This window comes from Ursus americanus, chromosome 24, assembly GCF_024610735.1.
Source record: "Ursus americanus isolate L20-20 chromosome 24, mUrsAme1.1.p, whole genome shotgun sequence".
In the NCBI taxonomy this organism is placed as follows: Eukaryota; Metazoa; Chordata; class Mammalia; order Carnivora; family Ursidae; genus Ursus; species Ursus americanus.
Window position 1 is genome coordinate 38,995,572 of NC_142150.1, and position 14,665 is coordinate 39,010,236.

Consider the following 14,665-nt stretch of genomic DNA (forward strand, 5'->3'; position numbering starts at 1 on the left):
CGGCGTTATGGGATCGAGCCCCACATCAGGTTCCTCTGCTGGGAGCCTGCTTCTTCCTCCCACTCCCCCTGCTTGTGTTCCCTCTCTCACTGGCTGTCTCTGTCAAATAAATAAATAAAATCTTTAAAAAAAAAAGAATGATATGGTAGCATGTTGGGCACTTGAAGTTTGATACTTAGGGCATCATAAATCAGTGGTAGAAATAAATAATTACATAATAAGTACCATTAACTGACTTTATAAATAAATGCTTAATAATTTAACTTCATTCTCTGAACCAAAAAAAAAATACTTCATGTGATTGAAAAGATATTAGAACAATTAAACCAAGTTATTCAATATGAAACCTGGCTATAAAATCTTGGAATTACAAACCTGTTCTGAATAGTAAAGCAAACGCCAGAAATGTAAGTAGAGATAGATTGGACTAAACTCTCATTTAAAACCTCTGTTGGACCAGCCCTAGAGAAATAGGAGAAATCTAGACGAATATTCATAAAAATGATTAAAGCTGTTAACTTCTAATGGTGTACCTTTATGAGATTTTTATTTTCTTTTTTTTATAAGTCTCTGTATTCTAAGCTTAAAAAGAATAATGCAATATTTTAAAACATGATAAGGAATCGTCAAAAATAAATTGCAGGGCACCTGGTAGCTCAGTTAGTTAAGCGTACGACTCTTGATTTCAGTTCAGGTTATGATCTCAGGGTTGTGAGATTGAGCCCTGCGTCAGGCTCTGAGCTAGGCGTGGAGCCTGCTTAAGATTCTCCCTCTCCTTCTGCCCCTTCCCTACTCTAAAAAATTGCAAAAGCCAAATTAAAAATTTTCAAAATGGTTCTATATTAATATGTATATCTAATAAACATTCATGAAAAGAATACATAATTCAATATTAAATAGTCAAAAGACAGGAGCATATAATTTTCAAAAGAAAAGTCTCATAATAATGCAAAACTGTACAAAACCACTGGAATTTAAAGACATTCAAACTAAAATAAAATACCAACTTTTATTTTCCAAAAGAGCAAAGATTTGTAAATAGAAATTTGTTAATTAATGGCAGAATTATAAAATAACACATGCTGTAGAACTGCTTAAAACATTGAATGGTGTCATTATAAAGAGCTCTAAAAATCTTTAATTAATTCAGCAATCATTTATTCAGCATATAACAGTTACGAAGCAGTATTGCTGGTAACCTTGGATACAAAGAGGAAATGAGAGGTGCCTGGATGGCTCAGGAGGGTAAGTGTCAGACTCCTGGTTTCAGCTCCAGTGGTGATTTTAGGGTCCTGAGATCGAACCCAGCATTGGGCTCCACGATGGGCATGGTGCCTGCTTAAAATTCTCTCTCTCCCTCTGCCCCTCCCCCCTCAAAAAAAAAGACATGACCATGACATCAAAAACATAAAAGAGGAAGGGTGAAGGGAAGGAAACTTGATAAGTAAATGAAGATTAAATTGCTATCAACAGAAAAAGGATTATTTTATGAGATGTTTTATGTGGACTTCGCAGTAACCACAAAGCAAAAATCTAGAGCAGAGACCCAAAACATAAATAAAAGGGGAAACTGAACGAATCACCATGGAAAACCACGAACTTACTAAAGTAGACAAAAACAAGAAAAAGAAACATGGGAGAAACAAAATAACTAGAAAGCAAAAGATGAAATGGCCGTAGTAAATTCTTACCTATTGATAATTACCCTAGATGAAATGGATTGAACTCACAAATCAAAAGGCACAGAGTGGCTGAATGGATTTAAAAAAAATAATACCCAAATGTATACTGCCTGCAAGAGTGAAAGTGTGGAAGATGATATTCCGAGCAAGTGGAAACCAGAAGGCAGGTGTAGCCACACTTATATCAAACAAAATAGAATTCAAGCCAAAGAGGTAAAAAAAGACCAAAAAAGTGCTATTATATGATATCAAAGGGATCAATACATCAAGAAGATATAATAATCATAAATATATACGCTTCCAACACCTAAGCATTGAAATACATGAAACAATAATGGGTCTTAAGGGAGAAACAGACAACAATACAGTAACTATAGATTTTCAATAACCCACTATCAGCAAGGGACAGATCAGCCAGACAGAACATCAACAAGAGGGGCGCCTGGGTGGCACAGCGGTTAAGCGTCTGCCTTCGGCTCAGGGCATGATCCCGGCATTATGGGATCGAGCCCCACATCAGGCTCCTCCGCTATGAGCCTGCTTCTTCCTCTCCCACTCCCCCTGCTTGTGTTCCCTCTCTCGCTGGCTGTCTCTCTCTCTGTCAAATAAATAAATAAAATCTTTAAAAAAAAAAGTATCCCACTGAGGATGAAAATTTTATGGTCACTCTACATATTCCTGACTGGAAAGACACTACATCTCAGAGTTTGGAGAAAGGAAATCATTGGTGACGCATTCAAGTCTTTTGATGATGATTAAAAATTTTATTATGAACCCTGATCAGAGACATTGACCTTGAGTCATATACAATGTCATCCAGATTATTATTTGCCACGCCCCCTTTAGGATCATAGAAGCAATAAATAATTGGGTAAAGAGAAGAAAATAATGAGCCACGCTCACTGTCACAGACTAGAAACAGTTTACTGGAGACTGCATAATGTCTGTAACAACAGCCCTTCCCTATTCCTACACAATATTAAAAGGACCCTCAAGATGTCAGTTCTTCCCAACTTCATCTACAGACCCAATGCATCAAAATCAAAATCTATGCCAATTATTTTGTAAATATCAACACTAATTCTAAAGTTTATACAGAGAGGCAAAAGAGATTCCTCAAAAAATTAAAAATAAAACTACCATATGATCTAAATATTCTACTTCTGGGTATATAGCTGAAGGAAACAAAGACACAATAAATGGATGAATGGATAACGAAGTTGAATGGAATACCATTCAGCCGGAAAAAAAGAAGGAAACCCCGCCATTTACCACAATGTAAATGGACATCGAGAGCATTATGTTAAGTGAAATAAGTCAGACAGGGAAAGACAAATACTGTACGGTCTCACTTAATGTGGGCTCTAAACAAAACAAAACAAAACAGAAAGACACCCATAGAAAAAGAAATCAGATTTGTGGTTATCAGATGTGGGGCAGTGGGAGGGACTGGATGGAGGTGGTCAAAGGGAACAATTTCCAGTTATAAGATAAATAAGTACTGGGGGTACATAAGTACAACAGGATGACTAGAGTTAACACTGCTGTATGATGTATTTGAAAGTTGCTAAGAAAATAGATCCTAAAGGTTCTCAACACAAGAAAATTTTTTTCTTTTTGTATCTGTATGAAATGATTGCTGTTAACTAAATTTATTGTGGCAATCATTTCACAATGTATGAAATTCGAGTCTTTATTCTACATACCTTAAACTTATACAGTGCTGTTTGTCAATTAAATCTCAATAAACCTAGGAAAAAAATATGCGCCAATCATCATAGTACCTAAATATCTTAAGCAAATACTAACGAATACAAAGGGAGAAGAAGACAACAATACCATAATAGCAGGGGGTGAAAATACCCCATTTTCAACAATGGGTTGATCATCCAGATTGAAAATCAATAAAGAAATATTGAACTTAGAGTATACTTCATACAAAATGGACCTAAGTATTTTATAGACATATGGAGAACATTCCATCAACAGCAGCAGAAAACACATTCTTCTCAAGCACATACGGAATGCTCTCCAGCATAGATCATATGTTAGGATACAAAACAAGTACGAGAAGATCGAATGCATATCAAGACCACAGTGGTGTGAGACTAGAAATCAGTAACAGAAGGAAACTGTTTGCATCAGCTTAGCCCCTAGCTTGCGGGGTCCCAGAGACCCCAGTACACATATGGATCTGCTGTGTGCCAGCCACTGTACAGACTTTGTCCTGTGCTAACTGCATCTCTTCATACAAGAAGTATTTATTATGGGCTAAAATTCCATTATTGCAACTTGTTTCTTATTTGGTTTCAACTGGTGTCAAAGATCTCCTGGTAACAGATTGGGGAAGAAACTTTTTATACTCAGTATCTGTATGAACAGGAGGGTGGCTTCTGGGAAGATCAGCTGCTGATTCACTGTTGATTCTTTAAAGTTTCAAGCGTCAAATTTCACTGGATAAAACGTTACCTAAATTCCAAAGCCTGCCCTTTCTTCACACTTATTTTTTTGCCAAAGGCTGTTATTATTCCCATAATCTAACCTGTACCTGTCCCCCAGGTTGGGGAGGTTACTTCTCATGCGATGTTTCCCCCAGCTCGCCTTCCTCATTTTCTGCTCACTGCAGTTCTTGGCTGGACTTTCTATCATGACCATTTTTGCAAACAGTGTTATGCTCAGTAAGTCAACACTTTTGGCCTTGTGCACTTTCCAAGCCTTGACTCTGACTTTGACATCCCGCCTTTGTTTGAACTTCGAGTCCTGTTTGTGTTTTCGTGGTTTTTTTTTTTTTTTTTTCAGTTGTAGAATGGACAGCGCCCCGATTCCAAGCCCTGGGAATGACTCCGGTAATCTGTATCAGTGGTTTCGGACATTTAAACTTACGAGGTCTGGCTTTTGCCATTCAAGGCTGGTGTACTTTCCAGCTGGTGGTTTCTGTGACATTATTTGTCATCTTTCTGTCTTTAAGGAATAAGCTCTCAGTCTTAGAGGATCCTGGAATGAAAGATGCATGGAGCCAGGGTATGTGGATTCTGTTTTGTTCTTGGTCAACACCAGAGCATGTGCTTTACTGATCTGTGTGATTTGAGAAGCCGAACGGACAGGGTTGCCAGGTAATATCTCTGGACACTAAATTAAATTTGAATTTCAGGCAAACAACAATTTTTTATAATAATATCTCAAATGGTTCATGGCACATAGTCACTCTGAAAATTTTTCTTTGCTTGTGTGACATTTCTACTTGTTTGAGGTTCCGTATTTTTATGTGCTACCTGGATAAAATACAGGATGTCCCATTAAATTCAAATTTCTGATACATAACAAAGAATATTTTATTGTAAGTATGTCCAAAGTATTGCATAGAACATAGTTATACTAAAGTTCACCGTTCATTTGAATACAAATTAATCTGGGCACACTGTACTTATATTTGCTAAAATTGGCACCTCCCCCAAATAAAAGGGGAACCAATATAACTCCAAGTCAGTACTCCAGGCAGTGAAGGTGCACTGCATGGAGGGGGTCATCCTCATATTTTCCTAGTTATGGTACAAGAAGAAGAAGATGAAATGTTTTCTGGTATAACTGAACAGCAATGGGTATTAGATGGGAGAGGAAAGGCATCTATCTGCAGGGGAAGAAAATTTCCTTCTACTCTTTTAGGTTCTGTGGGTAGCCTAAGAATTAAACTGACATACGACAGATGAGCAGGAGAAATACATACAAATTCATTTCATATTTTTACAAGTGCACAGGAGTCTTCAGAAGGAAAATGAAAAAAAAAGAAAAAATTAAGGAAAAAAGGAGAAAAAAGAAGAAGAAAGCAAAAAAAAAAAAAAAAAAGAAAGAAAGAAAGAAAAAAGAAAAGAAAAGAAAAAGAAGAAAGAAGGGAAATGAAAATGCAAAGAAGCCATTAGCCCTAAAAGCTTATATACCTTTTTCACACACGCACACACACACACGCACACATGCACACATGCACACACACATAAACAAACAGTAAACTGTAAGGGATGAGACAAAACAAAGGGCCTGGGACTGGAGGCAGCAATTTGTGAGACAGCGAGTAGAAAATGTATGGGAAAACTAAGGGGAAAAGTCATTTTATTATGACTTGTTTTATTAAGTTTGTACAGGTCCTTTTCAGCATCAACTCCCAGTATCTACTGATAAAAATGTTCTTCTTTTCCTGGCACAGAAAGGACATCTTTGTCATGGGAAATTTCACGACCTACTTTTAGGTAGAAAGAGGGAGGTTGGAGCTCTTCCTGCATCTGCTGTTTCTCACGTGCCTTCAGCTCAAAATAATCAATAAGCCAGAGCAGCATATTTGGGGTGGTATGTTCTGAGGGCCTCTACATCTCAAGACAAAGAATACGTGAAAAATGGGCACATGAGAATTGGCTGCACCTCTGTCTTCTTTGCTCAGGTGGGTGACAGAGTCTTCTCTGTGGCTGATGATCACCAAAGAACCTGAGGAGGGCTTAAAGAAACTTAGAAAAGCTGCACGCAGGAATGGAAGGTAGAATGCTGGTGATGCCCTGGCCATGGGCGTGAGGAGGAAGAGAGCTGGATATGGGTTATGGGAAGACATAACCTGATGTCTATATTAGTTATTATCCACAAGGGGAATGGAAGGTCTTCCTTGGACCTTCACAGGTCTTCCAAGCTCACTTTCCTGGTTCTCAATGGGTGTCAATATCGCGTGGGTTAATGTTAGAAGGGAATACGCTGTTGCTGAAAGTATTGAACACACATTTGGCTCAATGGAGGCAGGAAGCACTGAGTATTAACAATTCTAAAGAGTGTATATTGGTCTCACTATGTGTAAGAAAAAGTAATAAAAACTAATCCATGCCTTTCCAACTAATGGTATGGCAGCCATTTTTTCAGAACAGTAAAGCCGGTAGAAGGAAGAATTAGTGACTGCATAGAAGAGAGCATAAGAGTGTTCCCTATTTGTTCATTCATCCACACACTCTCGTTTATGGTATATGTAGTGAGTGTCTACCTATGGCAGCTTTTGTTCTATCTCTGGAAATATGTAATATTCCATAACTCACATATATCACATCTTCTTTATTCATTCATTTATCGATGGACACTTGGGATGCTTTTATACCTTGCCTGTTGTAAATAATGCTTCAATGAGCATAGGAGCACATATATCTTTTCAAATTAGTGTTTTTGTTTTCTTTGGGTAAATACCCAGTAGTGGAATTACTGGAGCATACGGTATTTCTATTTTTCATTTTTTGAGGAAACTTCACACTGTCTCCCACAGTGGTTGCACTGATTGACATTCCCACCAAGAGTGCATGGAGTTCTGTTTTCTCTACGTCCTCGCCAACACTTGTTATTTCTTATCTTTTTGATACTAGCCTTTCTGACAGATGTGAGCTGATATCTCACTGTGATTTTGATTTGCATTTCCCCGGTGATGAGTGGTGTTGAGCATCTTGTCATGTTTCTTTTGGCCATCTGGATGTCTTCTTTGGAGAAATGCCTGTTCATGTTTTCTGCCCATTTTTAATTGGATTATTTGGGGGCTTTTTTGATGTTGAGTTGTATGAGTTCTTTATATCTTTTCCCAACACCATTTATTGAAAAGACTGTCTTTTCCCCACTGTATATTCTTGCTTCATCTGTCATAGATGAATTCACCAGACAAGCATGGGTTTATTTCTAGTTCTCTATTCTGTTCTATTGATCTATGTGTCTATATTTGTGCTATACTGTTTTGATTACTACATCTTTGTAATATATCTTGAAATCCGAGATTGTGATACCTCCAGCTTTGTTCTTCTTTCTCAAGATTGCTTTGGCTACTCGGGGTCTTTTGTGGTTCCATACAAATTTTAGGATTATTTGTTCTAGTTCTGTGAAAAATGGTTGGTATTTTGATAGGGATTGCATTGAATCTGTGGATTGCTTTGTGTAGTATGGACATTTTAACAATATTAATTCTTCCAATCTGTGAGCATGATACATCTTTCCATTTGTTTATGTCATCTTCAATTTCTTTCATCAATGTCCTGTAGATTTCAGAGTATAAGTTTTTCACTTCCTTTGTTAAATTTATTCCAAGGTATTTTATTCTTTTTGGTACAATTGTAAATGGATTGTTTTTTAAATATCTCCTTCTGCTACTTCATTATTAGTGCACAGAAATGCAACAGATGTTAGCTGTGGATTTGTTTGCTGAGAATGTTTATCATGAAAGAATGTTGAATTCCGTCAAATGCTTCTGCATCTACCAAGATAATCATATGGTTTTTATCTTTCACTTTGTTAAAGTGATGTATCATGCTGATTGATTTGGCGATATGAAAGCATTCTCGCATCCCTTCTTATTCATCTTTTTAGTGACAAGGAAGCTGAGGCTTAGAGATGTCCTGTTACTTTCCTCAAGGTATATACCTAGCATGTTGTAGAGCCATCATATAAGGCCAGGTTATAAAATCTGGGTGTAAATCATACTACACCTAGCTCTCCACTGATCTCTTTCTCAGATTTAATTCTAGCCATCTCATTCATGGAGCACAGCATGCCAAGATTTCTCTGCAAGAGGTAAACCCAAGAACCAAAATATAGGCTCTCGGGAAATTATCCTCTTTCCTGAAATAAACTTTTTTTTTTTTTTTTTTACTAAAAGCAGTCAACTGAGAACCAAGCCCAGTTGTCACGCCTATTTGATAAAAATGAAGCATTGGACCATAATCCTAGTTACTCTTCATTTGGTCCCCATCCCGATCTAAATCTCTATCCTATACACCCGTTCTGAGGCCCTGCAGCCCACCAGAGTCTCACATTAAAATGTCATTGTCACTACATAATTTCCCTCAGTCCCCTCTAACCCCCCAATTCACCTTTCATAGCACTTTTACACTTATCAATGTGTCTTTAATGGCTGTATTTTGCAGGATACAGAAAAATAAGCCATCTGTCTTATCCTCTATTATGGACCTCGCGATGCCTACCTTTTGTGAAAACTGAGTGATTTCTTGCTGTTGTCGTTGAAGGTTGTGAGATGCAGAAGGACCTGGAGGCAGCAAAGATAAAACCTTCCATGTGTGACTCGGTCCACGCATTCAACCTGCATAAAGGAATCTGTGCCCTGTCCTCTGTGAGGTAGGCTTTGCAGGAATGTTCAAATACTGGAGATATTTTTCTGTCTGTTATTTCAGAGGATACAACATGCTCTAGAGACAGATTTGAAATAAAATGTGAGGAAGCCACAAAGGTAATTGCTGTTTGGAGGTAGAAAACAGGTAATGAAAAGACCAACACAAAACAAATTGCATAATGAGGAGTTTTATCACGGGGCCCTATGAGGCTCGTCACTGGAGATGATGCTGAGATCTTCAATCAAGGACAGACCTCGCTTTAAGTTCCTTCCCTTGTTCATTTTCATTTCAACTGAGGTACAATTATAAATAGTAAAGTGCAGCTCAATTAATATTTCCATATGTGACTACATAACCATCACCCAGAGGAAAATATCAGAAAAAACTCCAAAACTCTAGAGGGTCCCATTATGTATCCTCCACCACAAAACTCCCCACCCCTCCAATAAGCTTATCAACAATTATAACCTCCATGATCATACCAGTATTTTATGATAACTTTTAAATCATTACCTTGCAAAGAAAGTGTGTTTAAACTGTACCCAGAGATTAGTTTTAATCAGGTACGGCGAGACAGGCACACTTGGAAATGATTGTCATGAAGGAAGTTTATACCCACAGATCCCTAGAAAGAGAAGGCATGACAGTCCAGACAGGGCCATGTGGAGAGCACCAGGGTCATTCAGGAAGCAGAGAGGTGAATGCGCGGCCCGGCATCTTTACTGCAGTTTTGGTGGGAACAGAAGACGGTAGGTCCCCCAGTAAGGTTAGGACTGAATGGTTTGAAGAATTCTGATGGGCTCTGGGCTAAAGTGGTGGTCCCCAGTTGTCCAGTACCTTGTCCTGGGATTTTAGAGAGGGGGAATATTGACATAGTGTGTAAGCTTGGTAAAGGAGGTGGTTGGAGCGTGGGCTCGGGGTTGGTGGTTTGTGTATCAAAGGTGGACTTACAGGGGGGTCTTTTGCTCTCTCTATGAATTAGCCAACCCTGGGAGAGGCAGTCTCTCCAGGATCAAGACTGAAAATGGCAGAGTTTCAAAAATACAGAAAATAAGAAAACACAATCAACACGAATATGCTGCAAAGCAGACCATGCCTTTATATGTTAACACCCACCGTGGCTTCCTAGCTCAAATTATCGTTTTTAGGACAGAGCATCTAAACCTTATGACACCTGTCTTTCCTCTTTTGTTTACCACAGACTCGCCACTGCGGTACTCGCTTATGGCCTGACTCCCCACCTCCAGCACGTGCGGGAAATTATTTTCCTGTTCCAGATTCTCTCTGGCTTCGTCAACCTTCCAGGCAACTGGGCTGGAGTTTTGGCAATGAATCACCTGGGCCGACGAGTGAGCCAGATGATTTTTATGTTCCTGCTGGGAATCTCCATTCTAGCCATCACATTTGTGCCCCGAGGTGAGAAGAGAGCACGGGGTAGAAAACAGCTTCTCGGCATTCCGCAGGGATTGCATGGACCACCGATCTGAAGCCAGAAGGGAAGCAAGGATGGTGTTCCAAGGATTTCCCGAAACCAGTCGGGGGGTGAGCACAGTTTCTGCCATTACGTTGCCTGGACGAGAAACCCAGGTGAGCAAAGGTCAGCTTAGCTCTATGATTGACTTCATCACATCTTGGAAGTGTCTGGAAACTGATGCCACCTCTTGCCGGTGGGTTCTCCAGGACAGTAATTGATCACTTGTATTTTGGCCAGTAACACTTTATATAGAAAGTGTGGAGGGTCTGGAGCTTGTCATTGGATCCCACGGGAGAACACAATACTGTCTTTCTCAGTTTGGGCTCTATTTTGTTACGATAGCTTCAGCGAACATTTACTCTCCGGTACGGCACTCGGGTGCCTTCTCTCAGGTCGCGGTAACTGCCGCTCTGGTTTAGGGATGTCATCCTGACAGCAAGAAAATAAAAATTCCTTGTCTTCAAGGAGAGGAGTCCACGGTGGGAACAAGGCATTAAGCCGTTAAGAGGCTCTCTTCGATCTCTTTTACTAAATGAGATGATTTTATATGTAACGAATGGGGCGACCAGGGTGGTTCGCAGGCTCCACCTAACTCCCAGCACAGCTGTGTGTTTTACAGGACCCCAGATCCGGGCTCCACATCTCATACTGAACGTCAGCAATGATGCAAGTCTGCTGTCTTACAACAGAGCCCGCTCCAGTGTTGTAACGGGGAGAGCGAGCTGCAGGGAGAGACAGAGGGAGAGGGAGAGGGAGAATCTTAAGCAGGCTCCACGTCCAGCGCGGAACCCGTTGTGGGGCTCAATCTCAAGACCTTGAGATCGTGACCTGAGCTGAAATCAAGAGTCAGACATTCAACCGACTGAGCCACCCAGGCTCCCAGGAGTTGCTATTTTATGATTCCCTTCTGCAATACTAGTGCCATGTCAACATGGCATAAGCACCGAGGGGTTAAACTCTGGAAGACACGGAGGAATCTTCCACACTCGGTCGCGGCTCACAGGGCAGCCCTGAGTTCTACACGAAGGGCAGACGAGACACTCGACTGAATCAATGAAAGCAGCTCCTGCTGGCCTCAGTTTCCCCTCTCTTCTTTTCTGGCAAATCTGATACACAAGAAAGGTGGATGAAATAACTCAGACCCTTTTATTCACCCCCAGCCAGATGACGTAGGTCAGTCCCGCTTCTCGGCAGACTAGCCACTGCCCGCGCTCTGCCTCTGTGCACTTTCTCCACAGTCAGTGTATTTTAGAAGCGCAAAAGCATCTCCCAAACAAGGCCTTTTTTGCTTGTAATTTGATGGATTCTGATTCTTTCAGCTCAGATGTTTTGAGTCACACTGGTCTTCTTCTCTCCAGCAATGCAGACTCTGTGAGGGGTTTCGGGAGCTTTGGGACGGGGAGATTCTCCTGCCGCTGTCACCACTGTTTCCACACATGGAAGTGAACTCATCCCCGCCACAATCAGGTATGAATCTGTTGATGCTCTTTCAGGATCGAAACAGACATTTCCCAGTGAATGGACACTTATGGGTAGAAGAGAACCAAGATGAGTTTGTTGTCAAAAGCATCAATTATAATAGTAACAATAATAAGAAAAATGATACCTAAATTTTATTGAAAGCTGAGTTTTTGCCAGGCATTGGATTAAGTCGTTTAATGTAACATTCTCGTGTGATCTTCTGAGTCACACCAAGGGAAGACGCTATGGTTAATGGTATTTTTTTAACCACCAAATTGCGTCTTAATGCACAGTTGAACTTGAAAAAAAATTGTTAGCCAATAAGAGAGGTTTCCAAAGCAAGAGGATGTCATCAACCTCCCATGGGTCTAAACACGTTGATGTGCCATCTCCCATAGCGAAAGCAAAATAATAAACCACAAATTATACGTGTGGACAGTCACTATATATTTTATATTATTGTTTGCACCCCAAGAGCAACAGCCACAGGAATCTTGGGAACTGCTGCAGACTTGGAGCAGCCCTGGCCCCCCTCTTGATGGTCCTAACCGTGTATTCTCCCCACCTGCCCTGGATCGTGTATGGCGTCTTCCCCATCCTCTCTGGCCTTGCTGTTCTCCTCCTTCCTGAAACCAGGAATCAGCCTCTGCCTGACTTCATCCAGGATGTGGAAAAGGAGTGAGTAAGCCCTCTGGCTGTCCCTTAGGGGAGCTGTGTACTCTAGGTCTCTGATGAGGAAGGCAAGGCATGTTGAACCCAACGTCCCCCAGGCTCAGACCGAGACTATTCCAGGTGGCCGATGTCTTTGGTTTAGCTGCAGCCCCATCTCTCCTGATACTGACCTCAGACTCCCCCACAGCTCCTCAGATCACACAGACTACGTCTTCCCAGCCTGCACAGTAAGGTTAGTGGTGAAGACGCCAAAATTGGGTGCCTTAGGGTGACAAACACACCTTGAAGGTATTTCACGAACACTCACAGATCCAAACACTGGACTGTCATCCCTCAGACCCTGGCAGCCTCCAGCCCAGAGAATGCAGTCAGCTCTCTGGAACGGCTGATTCCTGTGGGCCTGTATTAATCTGATTCTGATTTTCCAGAGGAAAAAAAACAGTAGAATGTGTACATAGACAGAGAGACTTTTATTTTAAGGAATTGGCTCACGAGATTGTGGAGGCTGGCACGTTTGAAATCTGTGAACGGGCAGCAGCCGGGAGACCCTGCCCGCTTTCCACTCTTCCCAAACACTCAACTTCTTTCCTCTCTCTCTCACTACCTCTTCTGGAGAACCTCTAGTTTTCCCTGGGGACTTTAGGTTTTGAAAGCAAAGTCAGTCGTTCTTAACAAGCTTCTTCTATTTTTCATCTGCAAAATGCCTTCCAAGAGACAGGACAAAACAAAACAAAAAAACACAGATAGGATAAACCGTAGGAATGTGGGAAAGACACAAAGGAAATTCCAAAGAAATCATCCCTAATATTATTGGCTTATCCAGCCACACCCCCCTTCCTAATGAAATGTTTGAGGCCCTATCATGAGAAGGAACAGGTGGAACCTATTGTTCGCCTTGAAGGATGGTGGCCAGTCCATGGATCGTGAGGTTTCCAGAGGACAGTGTCCCACAGGTCTTCATGGGCATTTGTCAGCGGTACAAAGATTGAAAAAGAATTAGGTAGGAAGTGATATCTTGGAAGACGGGAGAGTAGGAAGCACCAGGAATCCCTCTTTTCATCTGGACAACAAAAGTACTGGCTCAGGTCGTGATCTCCGGGTTCTGGGATATAGCTTCACATCACGCTTCCTGCTCCACGGGGAGTCGGTTTCTCTCTCACTCTCCCTCCCTCTGCCCCTCCCCACCACTTGTTCTCTCTCACTCTCTCTCTCTCTCTCTCAAATACATAAATAAAATCTTTAAAAAAATAGAGAATCTGTTCAAAGCTTATAGCTTCCAGGTAAAGTCTTGGCCGATCAATTTTTTTCATTTTAGTCAATTTCAGCCACTAGCGCGGCATTGGCTACCATCAGGAACACCCGTCCTGGTAGGTAGCCATGCCCATATTCCTGGAACAGGCTATGGGGAGCCAGGATGGGCAAAAAGGACCTTGCCCTTCAGATGAGTTCAGTTCCCACATCTGATCACAGAGGTGCATACATAGAGGCAGGCTGCCATCACCACAGACCCCACAGGCTGAAGCAGCTCCCAAGAGATTTAAAGAAACAGCATCCCCCCCCTTTCCCCTTCTGGGAGCTATACATTTAACAACTAGGACAATCAAAAGCAACCACATAGGGGTTCCCAGCTGGCTCAGTCAGTAGAGCATGAAACTCTTAATCTTGGGGTTGTGAGTTCAAGCCCCATGTTGGCTGTAGAGATTACTTTAAAAAATTGTTTTAAATCTTATTTTAAGGAAAGCAACCACATATACAAGGAAATCTAGACATCACCGTTCATGCTCAGGTAAAGTTCAGGCTCAGAAAAGAAGCAAAAAGACCTTAAGTTTTCATCTTGAGTTGATCTCTATCATAGAAACATCCTGTAACAGTTTTTTGGGTGTTTTTTTTTAAGCACTGACCCCGGGAAAGGCAGAAAATCTGACTTCCAGTGTTACCATGTTAAGATTCAAATGTTAAGTTTATAGTAAAAAAATCACAAGAGACGCAAAGAAACAGGAAAGTATGACCCATTCAAAGGAATAATATAAACCAACAAAAACCATCCCTAAGGAAGCTCAGAAAATGATCTTACTAGATAAAGACTTTAAGGGGAGTCTGGGTGGTTCAGTCAGTTAAGTGACCAACTCTTGATTTTAGCTCAGGTCATGATCTCAGGGTGGTGGGATTGAGCCCTGCATCAGGCTCCACAATCAGCAAGGAGTCTGCTTGAGATTCTCTCTCCCTCTCCCTCTGTCCCTCCCTGTTGT

At 41.1% G+C, this 14,665-nt stretch overlaps 1 pseudogene; it reads left to right on the plus strand.

Moving 5' to 3' along the window:
- The first annotated feature begins 8,072 nt into the window (after window positions 1–8,072).
- LOC148107888 (organic anion transporter 7-like) lies at window positions 8,073–12,553 on the plus strand (annotated as a pseudogene).
- The last annotated feature ends 2,112 nt before the right edge of the window (window positions 12,554–14,665 follow it).